Genomic DNA, 25,049 nt, shown 5'->3' on the forward strand with positions numbered 1-25,049 from the left:
CCCTGAGGCCCCCTCTTGATCCAATCAGCATTCCAGACATTTTCTTTTAGAACCAGCTTTGTCTTAAAATCTAGTCATAGAAAAGGGCTCTCATGATTCCTCCTAGAGCACAATTCAATTTTAATCTTTTTCAGACACAATTGACTTTGATTAATTAATAAGCCAATGGACTCTAATCTTTTTTATTCATTTTGACAATGCATGGACTTTTAGCTTTGATTTGAATGTCTTTTCTCATAAATATGCCAATCTGTGGTTACGTTTTGTTTCAGAAGTCTTGCTTTGTGCACTCTTCTTCATAATAGCTCATATTTTTCTTAAAGCTGAGTCCTAATTATGTAGAATTTTATTCCCAGAGACAAGAGTCTATTACATAAAAGTCAAGTACTGAAATTTCAAACGTCATTTCATATACATTCTTTATTTATTTTATTTATAATATAAGAATAACTTAAAAGTAATTTGTTTTTACTTACATTCTTATTACTGATTCAGTTCCTGGTATAGTTCAGGGCTGGCTTCAGCTTTCTGAAATCTGAGATTATAGGCATATGCATGCATGATTAATTTAGTAGTTATATAACAGTTGTATAACATAAGGAAGATGACTCAAAAGTAAAACACATCCTTTGATAACCCCTTCTTTTCCTATGAATGAAACCAGTGAAATATGGTATAATTAATTAGATTAAGTTATTCTATGAAATTTATGATTTTTTTCTCATCCCAGCATGCATAAACTGAAATCAGACTCCAAATGAGCTGGTATTAGCATCACAGTGACATTTATGTCATGAGAGCCAGGAATGAACCAGTAAGCAATACTTCTCCTGATATCTTATCTACTGTCAGCTGGATATTGAACTTTCTAGATCCAGAACAATGAGAAGAAGGAAAAAAGAACAAAAACAAAAATATGTCAACTTTATCCACCTATTCTATGCATTTCATTGCAGTGAACAGTTGAAATAATTCTGAACAGATTAAGGCAGTTCTTTCAGTGGCGTGTACAATTTTAAAACATAATCAATTAATGACCTAAGAGATTGATCCTACAATACAGAAATTGAGTAAGTCTGATCTAAGCATGTAATTGCTTTAAATCTAGGACTAGTAGTAAAAAGTGGAGTTCTATAAGAAGAGTCAAAGCACAGCAGTGATTTTCAATGTTAAGGGTGGCTTGAAGAGTACTGTGTGTGACACAGGAAGGAGTAGACATTACATGACATTTCAGCAAGGAAACCAGGACCACATACTTCAAGGAATTGAATTCTAACTAGAAGGATGAATATTCTCCAGAACGTTTGGACAAGAACTTAATCTGCTTGCTTGATTTCAGACCAGTGCTAAGTACAAGCACTTAGTCACAGCCTCCAGCACTTCTGACTTGCACAACTGTAACCTGATATGTATTGTTTGTGGTAAATGTTCACATGGCAATAGAAAACTAATATACTTATATTTGGCTTGCTTTTTATTGAATATTCATTAACTTCATACTCTTTCAACCACCAGTGATAATTTTGTCCCTGTTACTTGGAAACGTACTTATTTATCATGATAATTATCCATTAATTATTTCCTACATGGCAGAATCATTTGGTGTTTAAATAATTCTATATTATCTAGTTTAAAACAAAGGTACACTATTTTTCATAGAACAAATGTTGATTGTTATTGGTGGCCAGTGTTAGGTTTTTAAAAAGAGGTAGCCGAGTAAGAACAGCACCACGCACATGGTATTCAGGTAAGGGGTGGGTTTATTCGGTAGACCTGCTGGGACCAGGCAAGGTTGGTACTCCACACTGCTGGCAAAAGAGTCTGTCTGGCCCCGGGTTAGGCCTTATATAAGGTAGGGAATGGGGAAGGGTGTGTCCAGGTAAAGGGAAGTGGGATCAGGTGGGAGAAAGGTGTGGCCACATCAGGTTAAGATGTGACCTCAGTGGATTCGGATGTGACCTCTTCCAGGTGTCCCAGTTGCCTAGGTAATGCTGGGCGAGGTCTGTTCGCCATCCAGGAATGGACCTTACATTCCAGCCTTTTGATAATTATGAAAAAGGGTGAAGATTCTCTCTGGCTACTTCCTGCTGGCAAGGGGCGTCATAGGGGTAAAAGGCTGAGATGTGGTCCACGCTGGGAGAAGGCAGCAGCCTGCAGCTGTCCCTTGGGTGTTGAGTCCTCGATGAAGTCTGGAGGAGGCAAGTCTCTTGGACGAAGTCTGGAGAAGTTTCATGAGGCATTGATGGAAACCTGAACAAATGGAAACTGACAATTTTTAAACCTAGAATGGCTGGCCTTTGAGAGGGAACCTAGAGGGCATCTCCGGGACCCAGCCTGCGTCGCACTCTTCAGGGCACAAGCCAAAAAGGTGTAGAGTCAGTCTGGTGAGTAAAGGAGAGCTGACCAGGCAGAAGCGGCGTCCCGACTTCCCCCAGAGCCCTCTAGAGAGAAATGGCCAAGCCCCCAAAACCAAGCGTCCTCAGCTTCGGAGGTGACTAGCCTTTCAGCTAACTGCCATAGGAGCTCTCTGGCCTGGCGCCACGTCTGGACAGAGACTGAGCAACAGAGAGCCATAGAGAGTAGTTTCATGCACCAGAGTAGAGAAGTGGTGTGGACGTGGATGTGAAGGCCAGCAATGGTATTGGTGAAAAATCTCGCATGGTGTCAAGGCAGTTCGGTTCACAAAAAAAGGGGTGGTTAGGAAATTCTAGGTTTTATTGGGTAGCCGATGAAAGGAACACCATGCGCTATTCAGGCAGGAAAAGAAGTTAATTTGACTGAACTGCTGCCCCCACCCAGCATGGTAGAGAAGCATGGCTGAAAAAGGAAAGCGGGGGAGGAAGAGGGGTGGCCTAGTAGGAGAAGGTGACTGCTTCCAGGTCTGCCAGTTCCATGATGTTTGCAAGAAGCAAGTCTCTTAGATGAAGTCTGGAGGAAGTCTTCTCAGGCAGGGGGCTGGACAAAGATGAAAAGGAAATATATTACTGAAAAGAAAAGATTGGATGTCCATGGCTTGGAGGTGACCTAAGGGATGAGGTAGTGAGGTGTTTGGAGAGGAGAGCAGGTAGCTCAGTAATACTCACCCAGATCTTCAGGGATGCGAGATAGCCTTACCTTGGTAGGCCCAAGGGGGGAACAGGTGTACCTTGAAGTCAGTGTTGGTATAGAAGGGGCAGGAGCAGGAGCCCTTTTTATTCTTGATAGGTGAATCCACTGTGGCTGTCCCTTGAGCTTGACTGCGGTGGGCGTGGTCAGCAGAACCAAAATGCAGAGTAGTTCACGCACCAAAATGTAGAAGTGTGGAGGAAGATGCACAGGCCAGCAATAGAACTGATGCGCTGTGTCCCCAGCAGATAGACGGGTTCGCAAAAGGCTGTCAGAACTGTGGGTATTCCTCAGAGCAAAAAGGGAAAAACAAACAAAAAAAGAAAAAAGAGGAAAAAAACAGAGAGGAATCCCAGCTATCCTGACTTTAAGCCCTTTATCCGAGTCACAGCACCATTTATGTTAGGTTTTTAAAAAGAGGTAGCCGAGTAAGAACAGCACCACCCATGTGGTATTCAGGTAAGGGGTGGGTTTATTCGGTAGACCTGCTGGGACCAGGCTGGTATGCCACACTGCTGGCAAAAGAGGCTGTCTGGCCCCGGGTTAGGCCTTATATAGAGTAGGGGGGCGGGGAAGGGTGTGTCCAGGTAAAGGGAAGGGGGATCAGGTGGGAGAAAGGTGTGGCCACATCAGGTTAAGATGTGACCTCAGTGGATTCGGATGTGACCTCTTCCAGGTGTCCCAGTTGCCTAGGTAATGCAGGTATTGGGCAAGGTCAGTTCGCTGTCCAGGAATGGACCTTACAGCCAGAGACTCATGCTTATAATACTAGCATCCAGAAAGCTGAGAGCTGGAGGAACCCAGTTTGAAGTCAGCTGGAACAGCATACTTTTCAAAACTCTTCAATTAACCAGCAAAATGCTGGACCAGGAACATGCCTCAAGTGATATCTCACCAGTTGTGCAAATACAGTCTGAGTGAGTTCAAATGCAAAGCTTTGAGTTCAAACCCTGATGCCACAAAAATAAAAAAAAAAAGAATATAAAAAAGCAGGTAGAAGTATTCACAAAAATCTTTTAAATAATGTAACCTTTGTTAAGTTGGATATATAAAAGCTAAAAAAAAATGTAAAAACCCACAAGAATATGGACTAAGGGCATTAACTCTGAATTTGGCTCAGATTAAAAAATGTCTATCTAGATATTGCAAATAAGGGAAACCATGGGACCTATGTTTCTTTGGGCTTGGCATACTTCACTTAATATAATTTTTTCCAAGCCTTTCCATTGCCTATGTAATTGTAACCCCTCTGTACAGTATGTTCACAAAAAATAAAAATTTAAATTAAAAAAAAAAAAAAAGAAATGTCTACCTAGTAGAAAGTAAGTGTGCTTCCTGACTGCTGAGTATGTTGGTGGGATTAAGAGTCGAATTTCCTGTGCCACGTTAAACCAAGTGATTAAAGATGACCCACACACATTCCTCTTTTCTCTAAAGGGAATTTTAAACAAGCCATGTTTAACAAGGACTCTGTAGTTAGATGGATAGATACTACAAGAAGTATGTATCTGTTACGCTTATCTCTTTAGGTTCTGAAGTTGTTTGTCTTCTCTCTCTGAGTATATAGGTTCCTGCTTCGATACTCATTTTAGTTTTCATATTGGCACCTGGAAGAAATGAACAATCCTCAGTTAAAATAAAAGAAAAAGAAAGCATAGCACAAAATGCTGCATTCCAGAGAGAAAGAAGAACTCCATGACTCATTAAAAGGTGAAATAGTATTTGAATGCTGATATTATGCATCTCCTAATGATTAGTAAACCAATATAATCATCAGAATAAGTAATTTTAATTGAGGTGGTGGAAAATATGCATACATGACTTGATGTGCCCAATATTAGAAAAAAAAAGAAAACAAAAAACCTTTAAAGTTACAGTTCCTGAATGACATCCAAAAATATATTAATGAATAAACTATTTCAGCATAATTCTGAACAAGCCAAAAAGAGACACTGATGTATGAGGTACTGCTTCTTACGGCAGTCAGTAGGGAGACCTGTGGGAACTAGTAGAAGAGCATCCATTACAACTGAAGTAAGATGGAAACTGGATCTATGAAGTAGAAGCTACTGAGGTAGCTGGAGTTTGGAAAACATTGAAAGCAGTGATCGGGTAGGGTATTTCTCTTCTGCCTGTGGATCCTGTGCTGTCTACCACGATCTACTGTCAATCCCCAATAGGTGCTTCCTTCCTTAATCATCATATTCCCTTAAGTTTCTGTAATACCATGAATCCACAGCCTACCATATGATGGAAAGCAATGGGTAATGTAAAAATCTCTAATCTTTTAAGCATGATCTGTTTAAGATATTTTTTTTTCCTAGAAGGGAAATTTACTCACATTCTCCCAAACATTTCTTAATTTGGAACCCATCAATAAATCTTCCAGAGAGTATAAAGTGCAGCTTCTTCTACTCTGCTTATTTTGTCCTTGGTATTTACAAACTCTGACACATATATTTGTTTATCCATTCTTCTCATTGACGTCGGGTCACTAGGGTAAATGTTTTCTTTGAACAGGGAAATGACTAGCACAACATATACCCTTGATAGATATTTGGTAAATAAAATGAGAATAATTCTTTGAGGTTATTAACAATATGGCTGTGGAATAATTTTTTAGATGGTACTGAGGATATAAACACAGAATCTCATACTTGTTGGCTGATGCACTCTGGTGTACTCTTTTCAGTTGATAGCTATTGTACATATTACATTATACATATTTATCATATATATTTATATATTTTAGGATTCAGTCTTACTTCCCACTCAGACATGCAACTGAGTTATGATGGGTTTGCTTTAGACTGCCCATTGATTCTTGGATCACAAGAGTCCACAAGTGTGTCTAACTCCCTTCTAAAGAGTTGGTATCTTGTGGATTTTTCTGCTTTTCTGCCCAGAGGTTGTTTTAAAATATAATCCACCTATTCTCAGCTTCCCAAATAGGTAGGCTTGCTTACATGAGCTACCAGTGCCCAGCTATGGCTACAGAATAACTGTAATTTCAAAGGTCATTGCTTGCTAGATTTAAGTTGGGTAGGAGTACACACTATGATCACATGGAGACATACTTTGATTTTGAAAGATTTGGTATTTGGTAGACACTAGAATTTCTCAAATCATGATTTTGATATTAAAACTTAATTCTGATCTATTGTCAGTGATAATAGATGAGAGTCTATTGGTTGAAGGAAATGCATTTCAAGTTTCCAAAATCACCATGTTTACTTTGGTCCCTTGTCTCAGTGAATGATTCACTTTGCTTGACTTTCTCAGTATTTTATATAATTGCATTCCCTATATTTTACTTTTTTTATATTTCATACTAAACAATTTGGTTGCATTGCCTAGTACTATCTATCTGACCCATTGTCAAGAATATTAGCTAATGCTGTTTAACATATGTTCTCTTTAAATTGTCAATGATACAATTTCCATTCATCTTTCACAAATTAATTTCTTAATAATACAATTTTCTCAATATAGTATTGTATATCAAAGCTCTTCTTTTTTATTTTTTTTAATCTTACTATTTTTTTTATTGTGAAAATACTGTACAGAGGGGTTGCAATTACATGGGCAAGGTAATGAGTACATTTCTTTCTTTTTTTTTTTTGCCAGTCGTGGGGCTTGAACTCTGGGCCTGGGCGCTGTCCCTGCGCTCTTCAGCTCAAAGCGAGTGCTCTACCCCTTGAGCCACAGCGCCCCTTTCGGTTTTCGAGTGGTTTATTGGAGATCAGAGTCTCAAGGACTTTCCTGCCCAGGCTGGCTTTGAACCTAGGTCCTCAACCTAATGAGTAGCTAGGATTACAGTTCATTTCTTATCAAGCATTGTTGCCTCCGCCTTTGTTTCCCCTTCCCATCACTTCCCATTCCCCTCCTCTTCCCCATCCCCCCGCCCCGCACCAAAGTTGTAAAGTTCATTTTTCGACATAATGTTTTGTACATCTCATTGTTGCAATGGGTCCACCTGTATCCCTATTTAAACGTTTGTTTTTCCCCTTCCCCTCCACAAATTATAACCCCTGTTTTCATTGTCTTTAATGTTGGTATCTTCTGTCTTTTTTAAGGCCTTCGAACTTGTCTAAAAGTTTCTCTTTTTTTTTTATTGGTCATGGATCTTGAATTCTGGGCCTGGGCGCTGTCCCTGTACTTTTTAGCTCAAGGCTAGCACTCTACCAACCTGAGCCACAGCACCACTCTGGTTTTCTGGTGGTTAATTGGAGATAAGAGTCTCATAGATATTCTTGTCTGGGCTGGCTTTGAACAATTGTCCTTAGATCTCAGCCTCTTGAGTAGTTAGGATTATAGGCGTGAGCTACCAGCACCCAGTTGATTATCTAAAATTTTCTGACTATAATTCCTGTGTATAAGTATTTAGTGTTTTGCAAACAAATAAATAAGCATGTGTTGAACAGATGATTTAAACTGTTCTAGCATACCAAGTATAGCTCAATAATATACTTAAAATTTGCTACAAAAATACAAGGAGGAGTCAACAATGGTTTATAATAAATGTACTCATTACTTTGCTCACGTAATTGTAACCCCTCTGTATGGTATTTTCACAATAAAAAAACATCAATAATAAAAAATACATTTAAAAAATTTTGTGTCTGTGTCATTACTGGGTCTTGAATTCATTGTTCTTTGCTTTATTGTTCAAGACTGGCATTCTACCACCTAAGCCATAGCTTCACTTACAGCAAATTTTAAATTAGGAAAACAAAACATAATTTTTCTCAAACTGTGGCAGCGTTAAGTTCCTAATATTTTTAGTGCTTAAACACTTGACTAGAGAATTCTTTAATTAAACTGTTCCTGAACATCAGAAAGTATATTACAAAATCAAACAGTACAATTTTATAATTATATAAGGCATGTCTTTCATTAACACTAAAAGCAGATCTCAAATAAAGTTTTTCAAAATTCACGCTTTATATATCCATAGAAGTGATATGTTGTTTTCATATTTTTGATTTTATGTAAAGAAAATCTTGTTTTAAAAAATACTTTTGAAAACACCCCCCGAAAATCTTACAAATGTAGAAATTTTTTTCAGTTTTCAACAACGATTATTTCCATTGGCTATGGGTTCATTCTTTGAAATCAAACCCTGTGAGTTTCAGGGGGTAGGAATGCAAAACATGTAAGCACTAAGGAAATATGGTCTGTATGCTTGAGAAATCTTAGGAAATCAGATGACTAAAACATATAAACCAATAAATATAATAAAGTATTGTAAAGTGCAAAGAGCAACAAAAAAAAGTTTTCCTAAAACTTTAGGGAAACATAAACATTATTAATCTGAAATAGATTTAATTAGAAATTAATTCCAATCAGGATTCAAGTTTACAGGTTTAATTTAACCCCAATAAATTTAGATTTTTCCTTGTAATTTTGGTTTAAGAAATTCAGAGGTGCAACTTTCATTGACTATAAATATATATATATACAGTGAGCTATGTTCTTAGAATATTTCAAAGGAAGTAAACTTGTTATTTATCCTTCTGCAGTAAAGTAGTAGCTAATCAATTAAGCTTGTTTTCTCATGCAATTCTATTTTCTGAAGTTGGACAAAGTTCTCCTGGATTTGTGAAAATACAATTTAGTCTCATTAGGGAAGAGCATTAGTTTAGCCAAGTTTCTAGCAAGTATTGCAAATTGATTTTGAACCGAAATTGAGAATTGTCTACAAATGAGAAAATAACCAAAGATAGGAGGGAGAAAAACACACAACTTTAAATTTAAGAAAGGGTTATTTTCACCTTTAAAGGGTAAAATGAACAAGCAGAAAAGAATATATTTAATATCAGTATCTTGTAGTGAATTTTATTATGACAGGATTTTCCTACCCTGATAAAATTTGGATAAATTTTCTGTGATAAACTTTAGTATAGTATTAGCATTAATACCCATGAGTATTAATGCAACATTTTCATATTAACCATCTATTTTAAAATACAAGTGATTTATAGAAGAATGTTGATAACCCCAACAAAATTATATAGAGAGAACAATATTTAAAGTATTTCATTATTGTTAATCTGATATTATTCAAAATATAAGAAGACTTATTTCTCCTTTTAAAAATAAAAATATAATAGAAAATGTGTCTTTTTTACCCCTTCTGTTCTTAAATGTTCTTTTATGTTTCCCTGTCTCTCCTGTATGCTATATTATTTTTGGGTTCACAATTTAATGCCATTGTTTTTCCGATTTGCATTGTCCATTTGTTACATAATGCTCTTCTAAATACCATTATCCATAAATATGTATAAGTCTCGACTTTTTTTTTCTGTCCACAAACGCATGGATCAATTATTAAACCAGACTTATTTTAGGTTGTTAAAAATTGATTGAAAAGTTTTTGAAATTGCTTTATAGACCTGTAACAAATGATAGAACCAGCAATAGAGCACACACACACACACACACACACACACACACACACTCACCCCATTCTCTGATTCTCAGTTCCCAACTTGAAGAGGTCTGTGTGTGGGTGGGTGTGGGTGTGCTTGCATGTGGATGTGTGGATGTGTTTCCCATATTGTAATTTACTTTGAATGAAGCAGCAGATGAGCTCTTGAAAATATTACCTACAAACCAGAAAAGGACTTATACATTCTCTTCAAGTAGCCATTAACAAGTTGAGGACATCATCTGAAAGTTTGTTACAGTGAATATTATTGCTATGGAAATAGTTTAACGTTTCCAGTATGTGTCTTTCCAACACATTATTTCAAGTAATTCTTGAAATGGGAAAAAAAACTTCAACTTAGGTGATTTAGAAGAATCAGAAGACAATGGGTGCTTTAGCTTTCCAAATTTACTTAATGCAAAATGCACTAAAAAGAAAAGAATAGCAAATCACTTTTGATTACCTTCGCTGGTCAGTGCATAAGTCACAGTATTTTACATTTCTAAAATATTTTTCCATTTCCAGAGATAGAATAACTCCTGACCCTTGGCCAGTACCCACTCAATATTTAATAAATATAGGGTAAATAGAGGAAGAAGCATGGAATTTAGAAACCCAGAAAACAATGGTATGCCTGTAAAATCTTGTAACATTAAGAGTGATTGAATGGATGAGAAGTAAATTCACTATCTTTTAAGAAAAGATTGCATGCCTGTCTTTCAACATGTATATATTGTGTGCGTGAATATATACTAGTGCTAAATTCCTTTTTCTTGTTGTGTATCTGCCTAGTTTCATATGAATGTTGCATTGGCTCCCTAGAATGGATTTGGTAGACTTACTTTCCTCACTATTTTATAGAAAAGTTTGAGAATAGGAGTAAACTGTTTTAGGTTTTATAACATGTCTGAAATGACTTTCTAGGTTATCACCTACTCCTGCTCCTTTGGATTAGACTCTGTCCATTAGGTCTTGAAAATGAACATGACTATCCTTATGTACATTTGGGCATTTTTGATGGAAGGGAATCAGTAAATGTCAACTTCTTTGGACCTCATTTGAGGAATACAGAGTGCAGGGAGGAGCTTTCTTCATGTGCTTATCTTTATGTGCGAAAACTCCAGAAAGAACAGGACTGTGATGGCTTCCTTTCTTTTTTTTTTATTTTATTTCATTTTCTTAATTTTTATTTATTTTTTATTGTGAAAATACTGTACAGAGGGGTACAAGTACGTGGGCAAAATAGTGAGTACATTTCTTATCAAGCATTGTAGCCTCCTCCTTTGTTTCCCCTTCCCATCCTTTCTCAGCCTCCCCACGCCCCCCCCCCAACCCCCCCCCCAAATTGTAAATTTCATTTTCTTTTTTTTTTAATTTAATTTTTATTTTATTTGAGAGCATACTGTACAGAGGGGTTACAATTACATGGGCAGGATAATGCATACATTTCTTACCAAGCATTGCAGCCTCCTTTGTTTACCCTTCACCTCCCTTCCCAGTTCATTTTCAACATAACGACTTGTACTTCTCATTATTGCAACTGGTCCACCTGTATCCTTATTTAAACGACGTGTTTTTCCCCTTCCCCTCCACAAATTATACCGACATCAAATACAGTGAAAGCAGGGTTTATACTGTGGGGGAGGGACATACAAAGCAACAAAGAAATCGTCTTATAAATGCGTTAGAAACAAATGCATGAAAGAAAAAAATATATTTGAATACATCTCTTAGGGTTCATTTCTCTAACATCACCTTATCTGACCTTTTCTGCTTGACTCATTCATATGCTAGATATTGCAAATAAGGGAAACCCTGGGACCTATGTTTCTTTGGGCCTGGCTTACTTCACTTATATAATTTTTTCCAAGACTTTCCATTTCCTAACAAATGGGGCAATGTCATTCTTTCTGATGGAGGCATAGAATCCATTGTGTATAAATACCACATTTTCTTGATCCATTCATCTACTGAGGGGCATCTGGGTTGGTTCCATATCTTAGCTATGGTAAATAATGCTGCAATAAACATAGTTGTGCTGGTAGCTTTAGTGTGGTTTTGTTTGTAAACATTTGGGTAAATGCCCAAAAGTGGGATTGCTGGGTCATAGGGGAGCTCTATGTGGAGTCTTTTGAGGAACCTCCATACTACTTTCCAAAGTGGTTGAACGAGTTAATTCAATGCCATACCTATCAAAATTCCACCCTCATTCTTCAAGGAAATAGAGGAGGCAATCCAAAAATTCATATGGAACAATAAAAGACCCAGAATAGCAAAAATGATCCTCAACAGAGAGAACACTGCTGGAGGAATATCAATACCAAATTTCAAACTCTACTATAAAGCCATAGTAATCAAAACAGCTTGGTACTGGCACAAGAACAGACCTCAGGACCAATGGAATAGAATTGAAAACCCAGAAATGAACCTACAGACCTATAGCCATCTAATCTTCGATAAGGGAGCTAAAACAATAGAATGGAAGAAAGACAGCCTCTTCAGTAAATGGTGCTGGCAAAATTGGTTAACAGCTTGTAGAAAACTAAAGCTAGATCCTTATATATCACCCTGCACCAGAATCAACTCCAAATGGATCAAAGACATCAGAGTCAAAGCAGACACTCTGAAAACACTACAGGATGGAATAGGAGAAAACCGAGGTCTCCTTGGTGTAGGCCAAAATTTTCTTAATAGAGTCCCGGAAACACAACAAATCAAAGAAAGGTTGGACAAATGAGATTGCATGAAGCTGCAGAGCTTCTGCATGGCAAAGGAAATAGCTAGCAAGATCAATAGAAAGCCCATGGATTGGGAGAAGATCTTCACTAGCCATACAACGGACAAGCGTCACTTGGAACTCAAAAAATTAAATGCCCCAACAACAAATTCTCAAAGAAACAACTGCCCATTAAATAAGTGGGCTAAAGACTTAAAGAGAATCTTCTCTCAAGAGGAAAGAAGGATGGCCCATAGACACATGAAGAAATGCTCAACCTCTCTAGTCATAAAAGAAATGCAAATCAAAACAACATGGAGATACCACTTCACCCCAGTTAGAATGGCAAAAATCAAGAACTCTAGTAACAACAGATGCTGGAGGGGATGTGGACAGATGGGAACTTTACTTCATTGTTGGTGGGAGTGGCCTCCTCCTTTCTTAAGAATATTGTTATCAGGGAAGAGTAAGCATGTCACAAAAGAAACAACATTTCCACCATTCTTGCCAGACAGACTTTATCATGGTCCCAGCCTTCCTTGGGCTGTTCACAGATAACTTATTACTTGAGAGGAGTATATCTCAATCAGAAGGCAACCCTTATTTGCATTTCCTCAGAAATCCCCAACCAATATTCTTTCCTTTACTCCAGAGTACTATGGAAGCACAATTGAATCATCTGATATATTTTCTGTTGAGTTTTTGCCGAGTTGATCTATCTAGTGGGGAGAGTGGTGTGTTAAAATCCCCAACAATTAATGCCTTTGGATCTATATGGGATTTGAGGGAAAGTAGTGTTTCTTTGATAAATTTGGGTGCTCCATTGTTTGGCGAATAGATATTTAGAATTGTAATATCCTCCTGAAGGAGAGATCCTTTAATTAGTATGTAGCGACCTTCTTTATCTCTTTTCACTAATTTTAATTTGAAGTCTATTTTATCTGATATTAGGATTGCGACTCCCGCCTGTTTATGCGGTCCATTTGCTTGGTAGATTTTGTTCCAGCCTTTAACATTGAAAATGTGTTTGTTTTTACGGGCAAGATGTGACTCCTGCAGGCAGCAGATAGAAGGGTCTTGTTTTTTAATCCAACTAGACAGTCTATGTCGCTTAATTGGAGAATTCAGTCCGTTAACATTAAGAGATAGAACTGAGAGGTATTTGGGAGTTCCTGCCATGTTATCTACCTTCTTGGGGGCTGCGAAAACTGGGTTCTTCCTTTGGTTCTTGGATTCTCAGTTTGGGTGCAGTTTCTTGGCCTTTATTGCGGTCTTGTTGGTTTTCTATGTGTAGGACATCTTTAAGAATCTTTTGTAGGGCTGGTTTGGTGGAGATGTATTGTTTCAATTTTTCTTTGCTATGGAAGGTTTTTATTTGGCCTTCAGTTATGAAGGAGAGTTTAGCTGGGTACAGTATTCTTGGTTGATAGTTGTTTGTTTTTAGGGCATGGCATACATCATTCCAGGCTCTTCTTGCTTTGATTGTCTCTGCTGAGAAATCTGAGGTGATTCTAATTGGTTTCCCTTTATAAGTGATTACCCTTTTCTCTCTGACAGCTTTAAGGATCTTTTCCTTGTTCTGAGTTGATCCTGTGTGGATTATAATGTGGCGGTGGGATGTCCTATTCTGGTCTGGTCTATTTGGGGTTCTAAAGGCTTCTTGTATCTGGACAGGCCTATCTTTTTGCATGTTTGGAAGTTCTCTGCTAGGATCCTGTTAAACAAATTTCCTAAACCATTAACTTCTGTTTCTAGGTGCTCCTCTACTCCCATTATCCTTAGATTAGGCCTTCTGATGGTGTCTTCCAGGTGTTGGATAGATCTATCATATTTCTTGGACTTGTCTTGGATGGTTGTATGTTCTTTCTCTATAATATCTAGGCTGTCTTCAATCCCTGAGATTCGATCTTCTGCATGGTCTAACCTGCTGTCAAGACTCTCTACTTTGTTTTTTATCTCTTTTCCTTCTAGTTGGTCAGCTTTGATGGCTTCAAGTTCTTTGTTGAAGCTCTGTTTTAGGTCTTGTATGAATTTCTTTACTTCCTTAATTTGGTGTTCAGTGTTTGTCCTCAAATCACTTAGTTGATTGGTTATGGTTTCTTTGGGCTCCCATTCCTTCTGTTGGGTTCCATTCTGCATTCCCTTTGTGGTCTCCCTGACTTCCTTCAGCTCTTTGTTAATGGATTCCATGAATGCCTTTAGTGATCTTTGTGTGTTCTCTACCTGGTCTCTCAATTCCTGTATTACTCTTTGATTAGCTTCCTCCCGTTCGTGGGATTCCTGCAGATCTCTTTGAGTGTTCTCAGCCTGCTCACGCCATTCCTCCCTTTCTCTTTGAGTATTCTCAAGTTGTTCACGCAAATCCTGTATCAGTTTTTGAGTAGCTTCCTCACGCTTATGATATTCCTGTATAAACTTCTGGGATGCCTCCTCTCTCTCCCTGTCACACTCATACAGAGTCCTTTGTACATTGTCAAACTTTTCATTTATCATGTTTGCCAGCAGTGTTTGTAGAGCTGTTTGGGAACTCTCCTCTGGATTATTCATTATCTGTTCTAACCCCTGATTATCAAGATTGGGAATTGAGATACCCGAATTTGCCATTTTTCTTGTGTTTTTCCGGCTTACTCTGCCCATTTGAGATGAAGATAGCACCAGTTTTGTGCTAGAACACTATCTTAAGGCAACCATCAACCAAAGTTTGCATTTGTACAGTCAATAGTCTACAGATACAATCTAGTTCAACAGATACATCTATTCGACATCAAACAACTATATGTTAAAAGGCTTCGAACCGCAGAAAAGAATTTGGAAAACCAGAAATTATTAGGGTTAGGGAGAGATGTGGGTAAAAAATAGGAATAGATTGGTGTGGGGAGGCACAGGGAGAGTTAACTATGTCCTAATCACAATGCAGGAAATAGTTTGGGTAGGGTGCAAGTAGAGAGAGAGAAAAAAAGAAGAAAGGGAAAGGGGAATGAAAAGAGACCAGAAAAAAAAATTAGAAACGTAAAAATTAATGTTATTTTAGAGATTAAAAGACCATCTATTTATAGATTAATATGAATATGTTGAGAGAAAGGGAGGGACATAGAGGAGATGTGAAAAACTTTAAAAAAATGCTTAAAATATTATATAGGTATAAAGAGGTAGTACTGCTATTAATGAATTTAAGTCTCAGTGGTTTTGAATTGAGTAATAAGTTTGTGGATTTAGTGTGTACACAATGGGGGGTAGGGTCTACTGGTTAACTACGGGTTTATCTGAGGATGTGCAGGACAAGAGTTAAGTCACATAAAGAAGAACAAAGAGGAAAAGATGGAAAGGATAGGAAGGTGAGAAGAAAAGATCAGAAGTTCAGTAGAGCTAGACAAAAAACAAAAAGATAATTAAGAATGAAAGAAAAAGAGAAAGAAGACAAGAAAAGAAAGGAAAACACACATTCACGTATTCTTAAAATAAAAATTATAAAAGGAGAAAAGAAAAAAAAAAGTTAATGGAAAACAATTATTTTTTCAGAAGAGGCAAAAATTAAAGATTAATAAAAGTTTTAGAAAAGCAAAATAATTTTTTGTATATATATAAGGTAACAAAAAACGAAAAAAAAAAAACAAAAAAAAAGAAAAAAAGAAAAGAAGAAGAAGAAAAAAAAAAAAAGTTCTTTGATTTTTTTTTTTTGTTGGGGGAGGGGTGGGAAGAGTCCTGTATCTCCCTTTTGTCTGTAACCAGAGTCTGGTTGGAGTCTCTGGTCAGCTTGAGGTCCTGTGGCTTGATTGGTTTCTTAAGTCAGTTTGTTGGAACAGGCAGAAAAATGCTCTGCTTTACCCAAGATTTTGAGATCCCCCTCCCAGGTTAGTTTACTGGGAGGGTGATCTGCTTTGAGAATCACAAAAGAGGGGGATGCAGTGATGAGGCTAGGTTCTGGGTAGAGTTGAGGCCTTTCAACAAACAGTAGCTTTTCCCTGGGGCTATTTTGTGAAAAAAACTCACAGCACCCAGCCTGGAGCCATTCTCAGGGTTTCTGTGTTTCAATTGATTGTGGTGGCTGCTAGAGGGCGGGGCAGCCTCTGGCTCTGGTTACCCGGTGAGGAGAGCCACTCCAATGGCTGGCGTCTGAGCTGGGTGACTTTTCCCTGGATGGAACTGAGTCTGTGAGGTCACTTCGCCGTTAAGTTCTTGTGAGCTGCTAAATGACTCGTTTTATTCCAAGGCCTGAGCTGGAGCTAGCCGCTCCTCCAAGCTTTGTCGGTATCCAAGATGGAGATCACCGGTGCTGGGTGGGGGAGGGGTGGCCTTCCCTCCTCTGCTCCCTGGGAAGGAGTGAGGAAGTCGGGCTTCTACTCACGCCGAGTCTTGGATCCTGGGTCGTCTCTGGTCTGCAAAGTGCAGGATGAAATTGTCTGCTCCTTGTCAGTTCTTGCTGGTGTTGAGTAGAATCCTCTCGCCTGCTGCGTCTGGCTCCTTCGTCCCGGACTCTCTGTGTGAGCGCTCAGGTATGGCCGCGGCTGCAGTCGCCGCTGCGACCATGCCGCCGCCGCAGCAGCTGCTGGCAGGCGCTCAGATGTGTCTGCTTGGCTTCCCCTCTCTTGACTAACTCTCTGTCCTGTGATGGCACACTTGGTGTGATTCTCTGGCTTGGGACTGTTCACTGGAACTCTGAAACTGTTTTCTATGCAAGAGCTTGTTCAGATTCCAGCTTCTCCTCCGCCATCTTCCCGGAACTCTCATCTGATATATTTTCGAATGCTATATTTGATGAAGTTCTCCTTGACACATGTATATCATATTTTTTTATTCTCTTGTTAGTGTTTTCTGTAGGTTAATTTCATAAACAATTATTCTGACACCAAGTAAGAGTGAATCTTTTCTTTCCTACAAGTGTTTTCATATACTTTCTAATATATACATATATATATTAATCTCACTAGTTTTTAGAATTCTACTAATACTCTTACTAATACTCCTAAGAAGGTATAATATATACATTGAGTTAATAATTCTGTTACTTTGTCTCTCTTGTCTTTAATATTCTCTCTTGGAGTGCTTATATCAACTAAGTTGTCCAAGTCTTTCAATAAATGGCAATTTTATTTCTAAGAGATTGTCTGTTATATGATAGGAATCATTATTTATCTACTCAGTTGCTCTATACAAATTAGAATAAATATCCAAAAAATGGGTGTGTAGACAAAGAAAGGAGTCTTTGCAAGCTGCTACAGATTCCAGGCCCTTCTGGTTCTGTCAGATTTCTGATAACCCTAAATTCAGAGAGGAGCTTTTTCTGGAATTCTCTTATTTATATTAAGACATAAAAATTTCCCCCAAGCACTGGTAGCTCATTTCTGCAATCCTAGGTATTCAAGGGACTTAGACCATGAGAATCACAATATGAAGCCCTTTGAGGCAGAAATTTCTATGATACATCATCTCCAATGAACCAAAAAAAAAAAAAAAACCAGATGAGAAGCAAGGCACAAATAACAGGCAGCCATGAGCAAAAACCACCAGTTCCAGAATACCTTGGGTACCCTGGTCCCTACTGATTCTCCTCTCTCTCTCTCTCCCTCCCTCCCTTTCTCTCCCTCCCTCCCTACCACTTCTTCCCCCTCTTCCTCTCTCCCTCTCCCTCCCCCTCTCATTCATTTGGATGATGAAATCTTAATCATTGTAAAATAAATTCATAAGGATTTGATAGAACACTTTTTAATTTTTATTATTTTAAGCTTCTTTTTATTTTTATGTATTTATTTCAATAATCAGTTTTAATTACTTTCATGTAAAATGGTAGGTGGATGAATAAATAGTTGGCTGGAGAGGTCATGACTACTATTTTCTTGCAATTAAAATATCTGCATTATAGAATATTTTCTATTAAAATATCTGCACAAAATTTGATCTCCCGAGTTTCCTCTTTCTATTTACAGTCTTCTCTGACAGCATGGTGATGTGATTCACACAAGGTATTACTTGAGAGTGGCTCCATCTTTCTTGCAACCTTTGAATAATTATTCCCATGTAAGAATGAATTTTACCTATGGAAAGTTTTTTATTTGTCTCCTTTCTTGTATTATTGGACAAGTATTACTCAAAGTTGTTAAAATCATTATCTGCATCCTTTTTGTTTGCCTAAGAATTTGCTTTCCGTGAGTATAACCTAACATTGCCATTGACAATCAGTGTAAAAGTCATAAAAGTCTATTTGATGGCAGTACTCAACAATGAAGTTTCAGCAAACTCTATTTGAGTCCACATTCTATTTTGTGTGCAAGCTTAAAATTCTGATTCATCCTTTAACACCACGTATACAATTGAAAACCAGGAAAAAGCAAGGATAGAAGGCAGAAAAGATCAGTTCGAATGCTGAAATAAATATTTTTACCTATAGGAAGCCATCCTATTTCTTGCTTGAGGGAACTGAATACACTGTAACATAATGTAATCTTTAAAAACATGATGGCCCAGAGACATCTGTGAATATAGTGTACCAATTCTGACACTGACAAATTGTCCAAGAGTTGATGGAATATAAATAGGACTGACAGACTTTCCAATTCTACTGACATTTAGGTACCTTAGAAATCAAAGAGCTCAAATCATTTGAATGTCAGTACATGTGAAAGATATTTTAAAGTCTGTCTTTAAAAATAGGTTGGCAAACACTTGCATTTTGTCGTAATACAGAATTGCAAAGTTAAGAGACTCAAAAGATTCAAGCTTATAAAATGTGTTATTCTAAGAGAGAAGATAAATGTAAACTTGTCAAGGGAAACAACAACTGCATTTGCTATTATATCTAAGGGAAAACAACCAACTATCAAAAAGTTCTCCAAATTTCTGAAACTCCTATGTATTTGTCTCTAAATATTACTATTTTTTCATTTCTCTCTGTCCTATCATGATGATTATCTTTCCCAGGTCTTTTCCATTGGTGATTCCCTAACTCTTTGCCTAATGTCCTTTTTATGTAATTATATTATTCATTTTTCTTATTGATTCTCTATCAATTCACTTTCATGAAAAAATAAACTAAATTTCATTATTCTCCCAGTGTCTCATTTTCTTTGTAAACAAACAACATTCCTTGTTCCAGAATGTCTTATAAATTCTGATCATTCTACTATTCTATTTGTACTTTACATATTTCACATTTCACATTCTTTCCAAATTAGCATCAGTTAGCATTTTTTTCAAATTATCCTTTTGAAAAATGAAAACAAAGTCTTAATATTTCATTAAAATCTTGCTATTCATAAAACTACATATTTCTTAGGAGGTAAACATCGTTAACATTGTCATCTCTATTGTGTCAAGCATAGCTAATCATGTGGCTGAGATCTATGGAGTGGGATTTGAAGCCAGACTAGATAGAAATAGTCCATGAGACTTACCTCCACAATTACCAAATAAAAGCTGGAAATGGATCTGTGGTTCAAGTGGCAGTGGCCTAGCCTTCAGTAAAAGAGCTCAGAGATGGTGTCCAGGCCCAGATTTCTAGCCCCACTAGTGGTGTATGGACACACACACACACACACACACAAATAATAGTATTACTGCAATTATATATGAAATATTTTCTTGAATATGTTATTATTAAATAGTTCTATGATGTTTTAATTCAATGTGTCAGTTTATAAGTACAATGAATTTTGATCAATGTCATCTTGTTCATCATTTATCACATCTCAATTGGACAAAATACATAATTTCTAACTTTCACCAAGTAAATATAGGTGTGTATATTTGTGTAGTATTAAAAATAATGGAACTTGACACTAAACTCAAGTTTTAGTAAAAAAGTAGATTGTAGAGTTGATAAAATAGAAAAAAACAGGTTAACATGTAAAGATGTTCATTATTTTCATATTTACATTTATATTTAAAATCATTCCTCCAAATCTATTATTAACTTCCCCCAAAATATTTAAAGGTTATTTTAAAGAAAAATGTAGCTATGAGGACAAAAGAAAGTTCATGGATATAACTAGAAGAAAAGGACAGTAACATATCACCATTTTGAAATTTTATTTTGGAATTAAAAATAAAAGCAATAAAGGCTTGAGATATAAGAAATTTTAAAATGAGTCTTTTAAAAATAAAACTGCCTATCTTGAAAATGTTACAATTCTTAGAGCTTTGATTAGTATTTGGCTGGTTTTATATTTAAACATCAAAAGTTACTGCAAAAATATTTCACTAATGTCTCTTAGACAATGATTTCTTTTTAACCTACAAGCCAACTCAGAATAAACATGTCAAAATATATCATCTCTCTTCACAATTGAGCTCTTTCTCTGATGTTTCCTATCAGAGATAATACACCCATAATCCTTCAAGTTTCCAAAACCAGGAAGCATTTTGATGTTTAACCAATGCAGTTTCTTTAAAATATTCTTTATATAACCACCGATGAAAATTCTACCTAAGTAATGAAATTCAAAGCATGAGACTGTCAAAATAGTTTTGATTGACATTAGATATAATCTTTTCTGATGATTCTTAAAGTTGTAAATGACCCTGCCAATTGTATACTTGATAGTAGATTTAAAACTGTCCACAGAATTTTATTAACATAGAAAGACATTTTTTGAGCAATTTTCATGATAATATTAGATTTGATGGCATTTGGGCATTCTTCCTTTTCCAAAGAATTTTCTTCAGTAGATCTGATCACATTCAAGTTAGTTTAATGAGGTCTTGCATTAACGAATTTAGTTCATGCCAAAAAACTAACATCTTTTAAAAAGAAATATATATGAAATGTATATATATTAGTAAATTATATATAACATATATTTCATTTTATGAAAGTACAACAAAGGACATTTCAGCATAAGCAACATGCCTTTTAAATAGATCATAGACAAAAGATTTAGATTTTTATTTTAAAGTTTAATATGCCATCTTGTAATTATTGAATAACAATGATTTTTGTGGACTCTGATATATTTAATTACATGTAAATATATCAGTAACTACACAAAATTAAAACAATTCATTATGTCTATTTTGTTGGAATCTGAGTTAGATTATTTTATTTAATTTAAACATTTCCTTGTTTCTTACAATTGTTTGATTTATTAGATGACAACTGAAAGTGAAAGGTATTTGTATATTGTGCCATTAGGAGTGAGACTAAAAGATGAACATATTTAAATATCTTACATTGTTTGAATATGATTATGTTAGTAGGAGAAGAAAATTGGCAGCAAAATTTTAGCCTAAGAAATAAGGATACAGGATGATTTCTACAAATGTACTTCAATGAGTTTGTGGATGAGTCACCAATGTAGGTAAAGAATATGGTAGAACCATTGTCATTTTCAAATGGTAGCATTTTGTAGATTTACAATTTAGTAAATATATTCTTAAAAACTAAAGATATCAATAAGATTTTCTTATTGAATAGAAGTTGTTTTTCTACTTTGCAATTACAAGAATTTTAGGAGAGAGAGAAGACAGAGGGTCAAAAGTTATATCAGCAATGTTTTATGAAACTTATTTTCAGAAAAAATAATTGGACATAGAAAAGCATTAAATCAATAATTAATAGTAAAGAGAAGAGCTTGTTAATATTTAAAGTATTTTATTTATTTTTCTAATATAATGAGCCATGTTAAACTTATGCTTACTTACATGGAACATAAATAACTCCACTGGATTTTTATTTTTCTGTGATTCTACTCATCTCTTATTTATCAATCAATAAGTAACAGGTTTTTAAATTGTTATTGTCAAGGTGATATACAGAGAAGTTACAGTTGCATAAGTCAGGTAATGAGTGTATTTCTTTTTTTAACAGTGTTATATTTTCCATCTTTTTTCTCCCAGTTTTTCCCTTCTAACCTCCCTCCACCATGATTCACAAGTTTTATATTCACAAGTTCATTTTCAACATAGTGCCTAGAGAGTATTATGGCTGCTTTTGTTCACACTTTGTCCCACCATTTCTGTACTCTCCACTTACCATCCCCCAAATAGATACATTTACATAGAAGACAAGAAGGACAAATGTCAAAAACAGAGACAAAGGAGAAAAGAAAAGAAGCAAAATAACATAAAAACATGAACACTTTTGCTTTCATTTCTTGGAGTTCATTTGATAAACATTATTTTATATGATTATATGTCCAAAGCTATTGAGCCTTTATGGTTCTCTCCTATGAATATCATACTTTGGTCTCACTGTGTGAATGTCTAGAGTCCTGTATACTTATTATGTGCAAGTCTATTTTTTGTCAAAGACAAAAAGAAATAAATAACATATTAGTTCAAAACAGGGAGTAGATTTAACATCTTTCAAAGGAAGCCATGTAAATGATTCAATGATCAGAAATCCAAGTAAAGTCGAAGAGTAGCTGCCTCTTCAATTTAATAAGAACAACTATTGTCAAGATTAAACCAAAAAGTCCTGGTATGCATGTAGAGACAAAAGACCATGAGCCCCACTCTCTGAAGGTTCTTCAAATCTTCAAAGGTAGAACTACAGATACATTAGAAAGGCATATAAAAATGTGGTATAGAAAAGTGATAGAGGGCTGGGAAGGTGGCTCAGTGGTAGAGCGCTTGCCTTGCATGTATGATGCCCTGGGTTTGATTCCTCAGCACCCATAAGCAAAAAGAAAAAAGCTGGAAGTAGCGCTGTGGCTCAAGTGGTAGAGCGCTAGCCTTGAGCTGAAGAGCTGAAGGACAGCGCCCAGGCCCGGAGTTCAGGTCCCACAACCGGACCAAAAATAAAAAATGATAGAAAGCTATCCCTTCAGCCTTAGAACAGTGACATGCTGTTATTTGTGACAAGGAGACAGAAGTAAAATCAGTCCCACATACAAAGACCAATGCTTCATGATCTCATTAATATTGAGAGTAGAATTCTGTATTATCAGAGGATTTGGAGAATAAGAAGGAAACAAGGATTAAAAGGAAAATTGGTCAATAGGTATCACATTAAAGTTATATGGTTGTTACATAAGAAATAAATTTCTGAGGTGTTATTATACAATACAGTGAGGGCAGATCATCATTTTATACTACATAATTGAAAGTATATTTTAAATACTATCAAACATAGCAAAGAGATAGATGTGTCAAATGAGAAAGACAATGCGGTAAAATTAAATAAAAAGGTACACATGCTGGTGTCATTAAAAATGATGTTATAAATAAAAACCATACAAGCCAAAACAAAGTATAGAACAATTTAAAAAATAACCCAAGAAACACACAAAAGATCATCTGAAAATGGCTTATCCAATTTTTACAACATGAATGAATTTTGTCCTGATATAAATATTAATGTATGGATGGGCTACATTCTTCTAAAAGTTGGCACTTATTGTTGAAATTGTTATTAATTTTAAAATTCTTAAATTTCCATTTCAATGAATAAAGAACAATAACCACCATAAGAACTTCAAAACACTTTTGTAGCTCAAAATAGGAATATGAAATAGACAATGGCATATCTCCAATAGGGAGACATAAATAATTCATTCTCCCTATATTTCAGGAGTAGGACAGCCTTTAATAAATCTCTAGTGTATACTCTGGAGTGATATGTTTTACACTAAAATTCTGACATAGAAGATTAATTCTGTGGGGAAAATAATATAACTCAACCACGTTTGAATGCTTCCAATAAAAATTGTTAAATCATTTTTTGAGATAGAAATGAATTTTGTTTGTTCTACATCTTTATTATCATAAGTAATAATCAACTTGTATTTAGAAGAGTTTGCCTTAATCTGACAAATGTTCATTGATAGTTTATGGGAAAGAAGAGGAAATGATATAGCGATAATTGAAAAGAAATAAATGCAACGAGAATAGATGCTGATATTGCAGCAGATATGTGGTCCTCCCGAAATCCCAGGGCCTTCTTAAGTCTTGTCTGTTATAAACATTTATTCCATCTCCTTTAATGTGCTTACAAAGCTAAATTACTTCTCATTATGTCTTCGTACTTACGGATAAGCATTAGAGAGTTAGTAGATTTTATACAGTTTTCATTGTTTCGCTGATGCCTCTGTGTTTCTACTTATGTATTATTGAGGGAGTCTCATATTGTACTTTTTTTGAGGATTGATTCTGACTTATAATCTCATAATAAATAAATAATGTATTAGGAAACATTTTCATTACCTATATATCAGAGCCATTGAAAGTTTTATATTCTAATTTGAGGATAGGCTCCTAAAAGGAAATATATATTATAGAAAAGTGTAATAGGAAAATATGTCAGGATTATATAATTGAATTTGTAATACAGTAGTTAATTAAAAAACAGAAATGTCATTCTTTTTGATGGAGGCATAGAATTCCATTGTGTATATATACAACATTTTCTTGATCCATTCATCTACTGAGGGGCATTTGGGTTGATCTCATATCTTAGCTATGGTAAATAATGCTGCAATAAACATGGTTGTGTTGGTAGCTTTAGTATGGTCTTATTTGTGATCAGTTGTGTAAAAGCCCAAAAATGGGATTGCTTGGTCATAGGGGAGTTCTATGTGGAGTCTTTTGAGGAACCTCCATACTACTTTCCAAAGTGGTTGAACAAGTTTATACTCCCACTAACAATGCAGTAGGGTTCCCTTCTGGCCACATCCCTGCCAACATCTGTAGAGTTCTTGATGATAGCGATTCTAACTGGGGTGAGGGAATCTCAGTGTTGTTTTAATTTGCATTTCTTTTATGGCTAGAGAGGTTGAGCATTTCTTCATGTGTCTATTGGCCATCCTCTTTCCTCTTGAGAGAAGTTTCTCTGTAAGTCTTTAGCCCACTTATTAATTGGGCAGTTGT

This window comes from Dipodomys spectabilis, unplaced genomic scaffold (assembly GCF_019054845.1).
Source record: "Dipodomys spectabilis isolate Male_0828 unplaced genomic scaffold, ASM1905484v1 ptg000043l, whole genome shotgun sequence".
Taxonomy (NCBI): Eukaryota; Metazoa; Chordata; class Mammalia; order Rodentia; family Heteromyidae; genus Dipodomys; species Dipodomys spectabilis.